General features: G+C 46.8%; 1 pseudogene; it reads left to right on the forward strand.

Moving 5' to 3' along the window:
- LOC149325200 (uncharacterized) overlaps window positions 1-12,139 on the forward strand; it is a 53,560-nt pseudogene that overhangs the window by 15,127 nt on the left and 26,294 nt on the right.

Genomic DNA, 12,139 nt, shown 5'->3' on the forward strand with positions numbered 1-12,139 from the left:
CACCGAGCGATCAGCCACCCAACCGTTTAACCAGCCAGCAAGCCAACCGACCGAGCGACCAGCCAGCCAATCGTTTAACCAGCGAGCCAGCCAGCCCACAAACCGAACGGGCCAACCAGCTAACAGCAGAACTAGTCAGCCAGTAGACTGAATGAGCAACCAGCCAGCCAGCCGGCCAAACGAGTGACCAGCCAGCCAACCGACAGAGCGATCGAGCTATCAGCCAGCAAACCATATAATCGCGCAGCCAGCCAAAACGACCGCGTGATCAGCCTGCCAACCGTTTAACCAGCCAACCAGCCAACCGACCAAGCGGCCAGCCAGTCAACTGTTTAACCATCCAGCCAACCGACAGAGTGACGAGCCAGCAAACTGCTTAACCAGCTAGCCAGCCAACCGTTTAACCAGCCAACCATCCAGCTAACCGGAGAACTAGTCAGCCAGCATACCGAACGACGATCCAGCCAGCCAGCCGAACGACTGACCGAGTGACCCGCCAGCCAACCGCACAACCAGTCACCCAGAGACAGAACGAAAAAACAGCCAACCAGCAGACCGACCGAGCGGCCAGCGAGCCAAGCATATAACCAGCCAACCAGCAGACCGAACGACCAACCAGACAAACGTGTAACGAGCCAGCCAGCAGACCGAACGACCAACCAGCCGACCGACCGAGCGACCAGCCAGCCAACCGCTTGACAAGCCAGCCAACCTTTTAACCAGCCAGCCAGCCAGCAAGCCAACCGAGTGAACCGCCAGCCAACCGTTTAACCAGCCAGCCAGCCCACAGACCGAACGACCAACCAGCCAACAGCAGAACTAGTCAGCCAGCAAACTGAACGACCAACCAGCCTGCCAGCCGACCAAACGAGCGACCAGCTAACCAACAGTTTAACCAGCCAGCCAACCGACCGAGCGGTCAGCCAGCCTACCATTTAACCAGCCAGCCAGCCCACAGACCCAGCAACCAGCCAGCCAACTGTTTATCCAGCCAGCCAGCCAACCGACTTTGGGACCAGCCATCCAACCATTTAATCAGCCAGCCAGGCCACAGCCCGAACGACCAACCAGCTAGCAGCAGAACTAGTCAGCCAGCAGACTGAACGAGCAACCAGCCAGCCAGCCAGCCGACCAAACGAGAGTCCAGCTACCCAACCATTTAACCAGCCAACCAGCCAACTGTTTAACCAGACATCCAGCCAACCGACCGAGCGACCAGCCAGCCAACCATTCTACCAGCCAGACAGCCCACAGACCGAACGACCAAACAGCTAACAGCAGAACTACTCAGTCAGCAGACTCAACGACCAACCAGCCAGCCAGCCGACCGACCGAGCGACCCACCAGCCAACCGTTTAAGCAGCCAGCCAGCCGACCAAAGGAGAGACCAGCCAGCCAACTGTTTTAAGGCGAAAGCCTTTAATGCCTCATTCTGTCGTGACCAAGACGTGTTAGCAAATGTGACCGCGTTTTGGACCGATGCTTATTGGGCATATGTCAATCAATAGCCAATCGATACTTAATCGGGTGGAATCGAAAGACATCGGAACATGATATAAAGGAATTTCATGATTGCATCATTATACTTAATGACTAAATGACTTATTGGTAATTAGTAGTAGTTAAGAAGTGGCATGTGGGACTGCAGACTGCGCCGGTACCTTACACTATTTAATCAGTGGAGTAATTAAGGTCACGTTAACTATCACTAACCACGCATTAACTAGTATCACGAAATGTGCAAGTCATACTTAACTGTCATAAACCATCATTAATAGTTATACTTTTCTAGACGTTTCATAGACATTGTGTCGAACATTCTAGAGATTTCCATCACTTGGCAGTTGAGTGACAGGACATAATGGATGGCATTAGAACAATGGTAAAGCCAATTAGCCTAATTAGCCGTTCTAGTCAGACCACACAAATAAATAAAAGAGAGTAGGAAATTGGTCGAGTTGGGGAATCGAACCAGGGTCTCCGCAATGCCAGACGAGTACGCTAACCACTCCGCCATGCAAGCTCGATGGTTTGGAATGAACAAAGCCGCGTCTAGCTAATACGGCGTCTTCGTTCATTATCATCTTCCTCCCTTCCCTTACAGCGAGGTTCAGGTGTCCACTGATATATGCCAGAGAGAGAGATACATTTCCTTTCCTCAAAAACCAATTTACTGTCGAGCAAGGCGTAGAGCCGAATGGGCGATGGCGTTCTGTGGACTCCCTGGCAGCGTTGCAAGACGCTGTCGCGTTCCACTTTTAGAGGCGAAGCTTAACATCTTAACCACACATCATAGACACAAGCAGCAACACTGCACTTAAGGCTTTCGCGTCACCGCACTTTAGGCCAACAAAGTGCCCCCCTGAATTTTTGCCAGCCAGCCAACCGACCGAGCGACCAGCCAGCCAACCATTTAACCAGCCAGCCCACAGACCAAATGACTAACCAGCTGACAACAGAACTAGTCAGCCAACAGACTGAACAACCAACCAAGCAGCAAGCCGACTAAACGAGCTACCAGCCAGTCAGCCAACCGACCGAGCAACCAGCCAGCCAACTGTTTAACCAGCCAGCCAGCCAACCGACCGAACGACCAACCAGCTAACAGCAGAACTGGTCAGCCAGCAGACATCCATCGTTTCTTGCATATCGCATGTGTTAGAAAAATATGTCTTGAGTGTTATGAATGTGTTTCTAATGAAGCAAAATATAGTAAGCAAACACCAATTCGTATCGGGCTCTGGAACACAGGTGCTGTTAGAAAAATTGTCGGACTCCCTTAATAGCAGTTTAGACACGAACGAAGTGTTATTTGGTTTATTCCTTGATCTTAAGAAGGCTGTCATTACAGTTAATTATGAAATATTAACCACTAAGTTATATTCCTACGGGTTCAGCGGTCCCTTTCTGTCGTTTTTAAAGAGCTATCTGTCTGAACGGTCGCAAATAGTTTCATTGGGATGTGTTCAAAACAACTCCGTTAGCCTTGAATGTGGAGTCCCGCAAGGCTCAATTTTAGCTCCTCTTCTTTTCAACATTTATGTTAACGATGCACATAATGTTATTGTGATTTCTCAACTGTATCAATATGCTGACGATACGTTGCTTATTTCAAATGATGTGGATTGTTTTACTGCAGTCTCTAAGCTCCAAGATGATCATATTAGAATATCAGATTGGTGTGAATCCAATTTAATGCAAATTAATCCAGCTAAAAACAAAGCTCGTTTGCTTCCACAACCCTCACAGAACAGTGCCATCGGACTGCTTAGTTCTTCACGCATCTAATTGTTCACCTTGTTATTGTTCTCCTGTTACATGTGTTCCTTGTGTGAAATATCTCGGCATTCATATTAATAGTGACTAATCTTGGAATACAAACATAGCATATGTGTGTTAAAGACTTCGTAGCGTAGCATGCCTACTCTACGACATTAAACAGTTCATGCCTTTCTCAGTTAGAAAGCTAATAGCGCATGCCCTTGCTTATAGCGTGTCAAGGTATGGTATCTGCTGTTTCCATAACTGTTTCGGCACGTGAAAAAACAGAGTGAATAGCCTCCTGAAAAATATAGCTAAAAGTGTCCTTTATATACCCGATGAGCAACGACTGGAAAGTGTGTTTAATACCACGAAACTCCCCTAATTTGACAATCTGTGGAAGCAAATTGTAGTTTTCAAACACCTTTGGGACAGCCCTTACAATACTGAAACAGTAAAACCCAAGCCACTAAGAGACATACCCCGGTATGTTGTGCCAAGAGTGCGCACTCATTTTGGGGAAGCAATGAGGCGCTATTATATTCCTTCTATCTTTAATGAGTTGCCAAAGTATGCATTCTCCTTGACTTTTCGCACAGAGCTAAGAAATGCTATATTATCGCTAGAAATGTAACTGTAAAGAGCATTGAACTTTCTGCCTATTTTTTTTGTCCCCCTTATAGAAATGATTTTTTTCTTTCCCTTTCCTTCATTTTTACACTGGTATCTATAATCAATTCATTCTTTATTTTAGTGCACAAGTTCCAGTGCACGCGTACATAGGTATATATTCTTTTTTTGTGTGTGTTTCGTTCTCTGTTGCATATATATTGTGTACTTGGATTGTCGCTGCTACCGGGCGACACCCTACAAGCCCTCTTGAAGCTTTGGTGTGCCTCTACGAGATCCTAAATATTGTATGGATAAAGTTCATTACTATTATTACTGAACGACCAACTTCCCAACCAGCCAACTGTTTAACCAGCCAGCCAGCCGACCAAACGAGCGACCCACCAGCCAACCATTTAACCAGCCATCCAACCGACCGAGCGACCAGCCAGCCAAATGTTTAACCAGCCAGCCAGCCAACCGACCTTGCGACCAGCCAGCCAACCATTTAACCAGCCAGCCAGCCCACAGACCGAATGACCAACCAGCTAACAGCAGAACTAGTCAGCCAGCAGACTGAACGACCAACCAGCCAGCCAACTATTTAACCAGCCAGCCAGCAGACCGAACGACCGACCGACCCAACAGACGAACCAACCAACCAACCGAACGTACGACCCAACCAACCAATCGAGCCAGCCAGCCAGCCAGCCGACCAACCGAGCGACCGACCGACCGGCCGACCGAACATACCAACCAGTCAGTTAGTCAATCAATCAATCAGCCCATTATGCAATCAATCACGATCTTTATTTAGAACTTACAAACTTGCGGTGTGGGAATATTCGAAAATTTCGAATAGTGAGCGAATATCTTCCTATGCGATTATTAGAACGAATCAGTAATGTATATTTAAAATTATTTGAAATGAGTCGAATAAGATCTCAACTTTTTCAATAGCCTTCAAGTAATCGGCAGGAGGTTTGAACAAGGCAAGAAAACTGGCCACACCGATGCCAGGCAACATCCTTCCGCGAAAAGTACGACATAGATGAAGTGTTCAACGCTACGACGCGGATCGTTTGTGTCGCGGCGTTCATAACGATCGTCCTCTGAGACTGGACGACGCGCCAGGGCTCGGGCAAATTGAGCAACACTCCGACTAGATGTTCGATCTGGGAGGCCATGGCTCATACGTATAGGTGCCGCTTGTCTCATTTTCTGCAGTACGGCTGTATTGCCGCCGGGAACGCGCCGGTTTTCTAATGGGTCGAAGCTTTCCTCCGGCATGGTGGTCGGTTTTTCAGTTGTAAAATTCTTGCAAACAAAGGAGTATTTCGTAATATCAAACTAATGGCAATTTTCCCATATCTATAACTTCACGGCCTTAGCTTAAATGTAATGACTCCATCCGTGAACCGTTAGCGGAGATCAGTGTTAAGTCTTTTAAAGGGGCTGCGAAAGACTGCTTGGGGGGATACCGGCTATACTCCAGGTGGATTCTTTATGTCACACAGATTCTGACTTAAAAAGAATTACAGGAATCGATGCACAGGAACGGGAGTTATTCAATGAAGAAATTTCAAAATACAAACAAACAAAACGCTGCCCTCAAATCGATTTTGGCGGGTCCTCCCACTCCTATTTCGCTTTTCCAATGACGGCATCATGCGCAACCAATTAAAACAGCCTGCCATAACACGTCGCGGAAGTTTGCACTCCATGGTTGCCTGCTCTCTGTAACTCGTTCTTGCTGAGACTGGCAGCGTCGTTTCCATGCCAGAGCGCCCCTGGTGGTGTATTTTTATTTTACTTCCTTTGCAGGGCTTTTATCTAAGACGAACAAGTTGTCTTTGTTGATCTAATATAAAACACCGACAGGTGACAAAATGTGTCTGTATTTGTTCACACAATTTGCAGTATATTTACTGTTTGTTCAATCATCAAGCCCGCACCAGGTGACGTCGTATCCGCTGCCACTGTGTGGGGACACCATCAGAGCCATCAATTTGTTTTGGGGAGGACATTAAAATATTTAAAAAACGGAATATACGCGGTATTACCGACGCTAATAGCACCATTGTAACTCACTGTATGCGATCAACAGGCAAAACAGTCAACTAAGATTGTGTTTCTGGGCCCCTTTAACAGCCATAGCTTTAACTTCAAAAGTTTTAAACTTACAGCACCGCAGAGAAGTGACACTACTAGAGCTTCAGTGTTTCGGACAATTGCTCGCTTTGTACGAATATTCGCACAAGAAGCGAATATCAGTACTACTAATCACGCTTTATTCCATTCGGCCTTATCACTATTTGATTCTTGTTCGGTTTGGAAACAGTACCATTCGCACACTTCAAAAAGACGCACATGTTTAAAGTGACACCGAAGACACTTAATGGAAATATATTTCTCAGTAAACATTTATTCTCAGGCTCCTTCTTGGGAAACTCGCATTTGTCCAGCTGCTAAAGAGGTATTAATCGGCGACAAAAGTGGATCTAAATATCTTCCTGTCAGCCGACTCAAACTCGTGACGTCAGTAACGGAAAGGCTTGGTCGCTACTAACCAAAACCAACCGGTTGCCATCGGTTTGAAGTGAATGACGGTGTAAAGTGTCCTCTGAGATCCGGGAACAAATGGTGTCGACGTACGCATTTTGCTTGAGAAATCGGCCGGTACTGGCGGCTCTTGTATTTTGTTTTTAATGTGAAAGCACTACTTCACTAGGGATCTAGAAAAAAGCCGATGGGTTTTTGAAACCTCTCACATGCATGCAGAAATAAAAATAACAGCGAGTGGATTTAGAATCCGCGGAGGCGCGAACAGCCTCATCTTCGCTGGCCACGGCAACACACAGGCAATGGTAATACATTTCAAGCAAAGGTGAATTTGCTTCACGCAATATACAGTATATTTTCTTTTTTATTTCATTTCATGTAACCCATTGGAGGGGGGGGGGGGGGGTGAGGATGTTAGCAATACTGGGAAAGCCCTTAAGTTGTTTATATTTCTTGATGAATAAGTCCGCTCGTCACCGTCTTCTTTAGATATAGGCGGCAGTAATTGGCATTAATAAAAACAGCATAAAGGATGAGAAGTCGACGGAAAGAGACAGTACGAAGCGTCCGGTATTGCATCAATAAAGCAGAACTTCAGAACGGTAATGCCCTTTTCCCAGTATTTCCCGAACGGGAAAGGGAAATACAGCCTCCCTCAAAACACACTAATTCATCCGACAATGAGACATACAGCTTGTGCACGGCTCATCTTCACCGATAGAGGCAGTCACTGGCATGAACAGCTTTTGTTTCAAGGTACGTCGTTTACCCACCCCGTTGTGCTGCAGCGGCTTAGCACCTCCAGTTACATCTTCTCTATATAGGCTCGCGCGTAGCTTCGCATAGACTGCATTGCCGCTGTCGGCAGCTCTCTGGCAGCGCCTTGCTCTGTGCAAACAGGCGAGGAGGTGACCGTTTCTATCTGCAAGCATATCAGCTTGCTCGTTCCGATCCGTGCTACTCCTGTGCAGTGAAAACGCCTGAAGGCGTTGCAACAGCAACGAACCATGCTACAGAGTGTAGTGTACACCATTCGTGTTCCCGACGGTAAAAACAGCGAGCTATATAAGAAGCGGATTTTCTGTCTCTCGGGGAATAGGAAGCTATTAGTAAGTCCCGCAAGTGTGTCACTCGGCCATATTTATAAATGTGCGCCCGGAGGCCACCCGCTGCTTGCTTGTTCCAGCGCGGAAAAGCGGCGCAGAAGCTTTCCCCCCCGTCTTGCGCACATCTGTCTCATAGCTCGAAATCGGCATACATATCTACTAACCGGACATTTATTTAGCCATACAGTTATTTGGATATGTGTTTCAAGAAAATTACGACCCTAAGCACCCCTCTGCGCTGGTGAAAAATTGGGCCAACAATAGGATTCAGGACATCATGGAGTTTCCAGGGCGGCCTTCTGAGATAATTTCATTTGAAAACATTTAAATACGCATCCAGCATGGTCTTGGAAACAAATAAGCCAGCAGCGCCAAGCATAAAATCGAGAAGTTGCTGCAAAATTAAAACAACATAAAAGACCTTTACTGACATATTCCTGAACTCCATTCTTCGGCGGAGTCCAGCAGTTACCGCCGCTAAAGGCTTCGTGCACAGTGCTGACGCATTAGATTATTGTGGAAAGCCATTCTTGAAATTTATGCCTCACCTTGTAATAAAAAAGAAACAATCGCCGACGGCTTGCACGAAGCGCAGAAAGCAATTATTCAAAAAATATGCTGTGGGAACAAACTGTCCCTTAATATGATAATAAACATTGGTTGGTATTTGGAAATTACGAAAATCCGAAAAACTGAAATAGGCTCTTTTTTTTTGCTAACTACTGGTTTGGTTTATTGGTTTGCTAGGGTTTAACGTCCCAAAGGGACTCAGGCTATGAGGGACGCCGTAGTGAAGGGCTCCGGAAATTTCGACCACCTGGGGTTCTTTAACGTGCACTGACATCGCACAGTGCACGGGCCTCTAGAATTTTGTCTCCATCGAAATTCGCCCGCCGTGGCCGGGGTCGAACCCGCGTCTTTCAGATCAGCAGCCGAATGCCGTAACCACTGAGCCACCGCGGCGGGGTTTTTTTTTTGCTCACTATACTGTATATATGGGCTATATATGTAGTGCATAAGAACACACCTGGAGCAGCATTGAAATTCAAGAGAGATGCGTGAGCATCAAAGGCGCATATAAACTCGGCGGTTTTCAGCCCAGTGTGTACGTGTTTCTCACTGCGGATTACGGTCCTGTTAGCTTGTGTGTGCGTCAATGCGGGGTTTTTACAGAGCACACTTTAAAAGCTATGGCTGATGTCCAAGATTTCCGAAGAGGAAGGAATACGCTTGAAGGCGCCATTCAAGAAATGAACTCGTTTCCGCATCAATAAAGTTCGCTCTCTTGCACTTAACCCCAGAGGTGTCCTGCACACATCAGCATTGTATCTGTATGCAGGATGAAAGTGGTTCGATATCTTTGCAGAAGCTAAAAGAAAATTTTTAAATATTTTTAAAAAGAATTCGAAAAACTCACTTCGATAGTCGCAAGTGCAGTATCTTTTGGGACTATAGGGAGCAGGTGTAGAGTCCGGAAGGGCAAATTTTGGCCTAAAATAATAAGTTTTTCCTTAGATAGTCCACATCCGCTGTACGTATAGTCCCCCGGGACGCATTTTGGCTGCAAATAAGTTTTTCAGGCTGTCCGCTGATATGTCAGAGAAGCAGCCCAGATCTTCTTAGGTTTTTCAGGGAAGCAAACCATATCCTTCCACTTTTTTTATCGACGTCAAATTCCTTCACCCCTGCTCGATTCGACTTTATTGCTTGCGCACGCTCCACTAAACTGAGCTCGAATGCTGCCTGGAAGGCTCTTAGTCTTTTCGCTGCCATCGCAACCATTCTTCAAGAAGGACTACGGCTTCTCTGGCGTTATTCGTCGCAGTTTTCTGCATGTGTTCACAAATCCAAGCACTGAAAAGCAGCCACTCTAAGTAGCTCCAGGATTTGCTTGCCTATCGAAGCTGATTTCGTATAGGAGCTGATTTCGCTATTTCAGTTAGTAGGGCAGAATGTCGCAGCCACAATCAGGTTCTGTTTTTTTAGCAGCCACGCTAGCTTCCTTCGGATATCTCAAAAGATCTCAAAAGATTAAATCATGTAATGTCCGCATCCATAGATAGTCCTCATCATGTGAAATATCAGTTTTTAAACATTTACATTCAGCGGACTATAGTCCGCAAAATACGGTGCTAGCTTTTGTTCCTATGGGGTACGCCAGGGCATCGTACGTCCCCTATTCCACGCTGGATACGTTTCCTCGTCGACTCCACCTATAGCTTGACTTTTTGTTGCTAAGATGCCCGCTATATCTATTTTTGGGAATTGGGTGTGCTAGCAGCGGCCGTTAAACGTCACGGCAACTCCTCATGAACATTCATGGTCATGGGCAGGAGTCGACGAGCGGCCGGATGCTTGCGTGAAGTGAGCTGCCTTGACACGGAGACAATAACTATGACATCGATGCTGTGTGTGCTGTGTTGCGTTTTATGACACATAAGCAGCTAAGGCTATAATGCGCCAAACACTGGGTTAAAAATGTTTCTGCGTGTAATAGGCTACATCGATGGAGTTTCTTTTACTTTCTGAGGTTACGTGAAATGTTGCTTTATATAATAAAATAAAGGTGCAAATTTTGGAGCCCATCTTTCAGCTTTTTTCACCTTCCATGAGCGGCCTCAGTTTGAGAACGTTGAAACGCCGATCTCGAAGCATATCCAAAGCAATCCGCTTCGCAGACAGCGCACAGCGCCGTTGAAGGCCGGGACACAGGAGCGTAGTAAACGATTTGCAGCTTAACTATGAACGATACAGCATTTTTAATTTTGAAGAGGGCTGATTTAAGACCACTAAGAGGGGCCATTCTCCTTTATTGGACGTGGTCAGGCTAATCATAATGCTGAAACTATTCATTTTACTTTTATACGGAAGAAAGTGACGCAACCACTTTCTGTAGTCTGAGCAAGTGTGCGGAACCTGCCTTCGCTCCAGTCTCAGCGTCACGGTAAGTGTAGGTATAAGACTGGTTCGGCACTGCGCTTCACAAAGATCTTTCACCAAAAAGATGAACTGCCATTGATGGATGACTAACAATTCAATTTTGACTGCCGCTGTAACAAGCTAGTTGGAAACCTCGGTCACGTCGCCGACGTTCGGGAGTCGGGCTTGTCGACCTCTCAAAGGACATCGTCGAACGCGTGGCCGCTGTATACAAACGCTCGTGGATGCACCCAGAACACGCGCTCATTCTGTGTGATGCTCACTCAAGGAGGCTTCATACAGGGCGCTGACATCGTCAGGGGCTTGCGGAGCAACAGAACCATATAATGTAGAATGACTTCATTTCCCTGTAGGGATCCGGCAGAAGGTAAATGTTGGCCTTTTCAGCGCGGAGGGTATTTCTGTCTTTAAGCTGGGTTGGCATCTGCCGCGAAAATTCTGCCTCCTCGTAAGGCTTCAGTCGACATTCTTGCTGAGTGCACAGTTCAAGTGCAGCTGCCGACATCAACCTGTTCGAACAGGGGCTTTGCGCTACCTTCTCTGTAGCGCCCTTCGATGTCCCCCTCATTACGAGTGTGACATTGTGTGAGCGCTCGGGCAGCCAGCTACGGAGTCCCCTTTCACACTCTTGATCTTGACAATGTGGCATTCGGCGGTTGCGGTACAAATGCCGACGAAAGGGCACAAATTAACGCGGGGTCTGAGTTCAGAGACCTGCATTAGGACGACATATCCCGCCCCTGGCACGAGTCCGGCAGCTGAGGCACGCAGGTGACGCTTAACGGTTGCGGGGAATCCCGGTCACAAGGGGCGAGAGCGTAGTGGCTAATTCGGCTTCGTGCGGTCGCGTACGTGCGCGGCCTTGACAGGCGATCGACCGCCGACGCACCGCAAGCGAGTTGCGCCACGAGCTCTCAACCGGGCTTTTAAGGAAGGTCCACGAGGCTCGTAGGGGACGACGGTGAGCTGGCTCTATTCTGTTAGGAGGACCCACGTATGAGAAAAGAAAGTAACAATGGAAATGATACTTTCATTTTCCTGATAAACATTTATTTTCACCTACGAAGCAAGAAGTACAGTAGAGCAAAACATTATATCAGTATGCTTAGGGAAATATCTCTCCAGGACAGCTATCTTTTGTAAGGCTTTGAGAGCTCCTTATATTATTACAAGGCTTTTCTCTGTAGCCGCCGGCCTGCGCCTGGGCGAACGCTGATCAATAAGTTCAGCCTTAGTGAAATATCCTGCTGGTAGTCAAACATTTTACTACAGAACAGCTTTCTTTTTCTGTAGTTTCAAGCACTCGAAGTTCAGTTTTCTTTTATTTTTTTTTATTTGCGCAGAATAAGAAGTGCAATAAACAAACTGTGCTATAGACAAAGTAGTCTGCAAACAAAACCTCTTAGAAATTACACGGACCCTTAAGGTCCGCCTTAAGGGTATGATGCAACAGCTCTAATGGTTATTTGCTACTTTAATTAGAGCCTCTTTCTAACACACACACACTCATTAACATGTCAGACCACATGACGCGCCACTAGACACACGAAGTCTCCCTGTAACGAAGTCGAACGAACGTGCCTCAGTGGCCCCTCCACGCACTAAAGGAAGAAAGGGTGTGTAAATGGCGAAGTGGTAGCACGTGTGACTCGCATCCCAAG

Source organism: Amblyomma mixtum, chromosome 10, assembly GCF_055824585.1.
Source record: "Amblyomma mixtum isolate Tamu chromosome 10, ASM5582458v1, whole genome shotgun sequence".
In the NCBI taxonomy this organism is placed as follows: Eukaryota; Metazoa; Arthropoda; class Arachnida; order Ixodida; family Ixodidae; genus Amblyomma; species Amblyomma mixtum.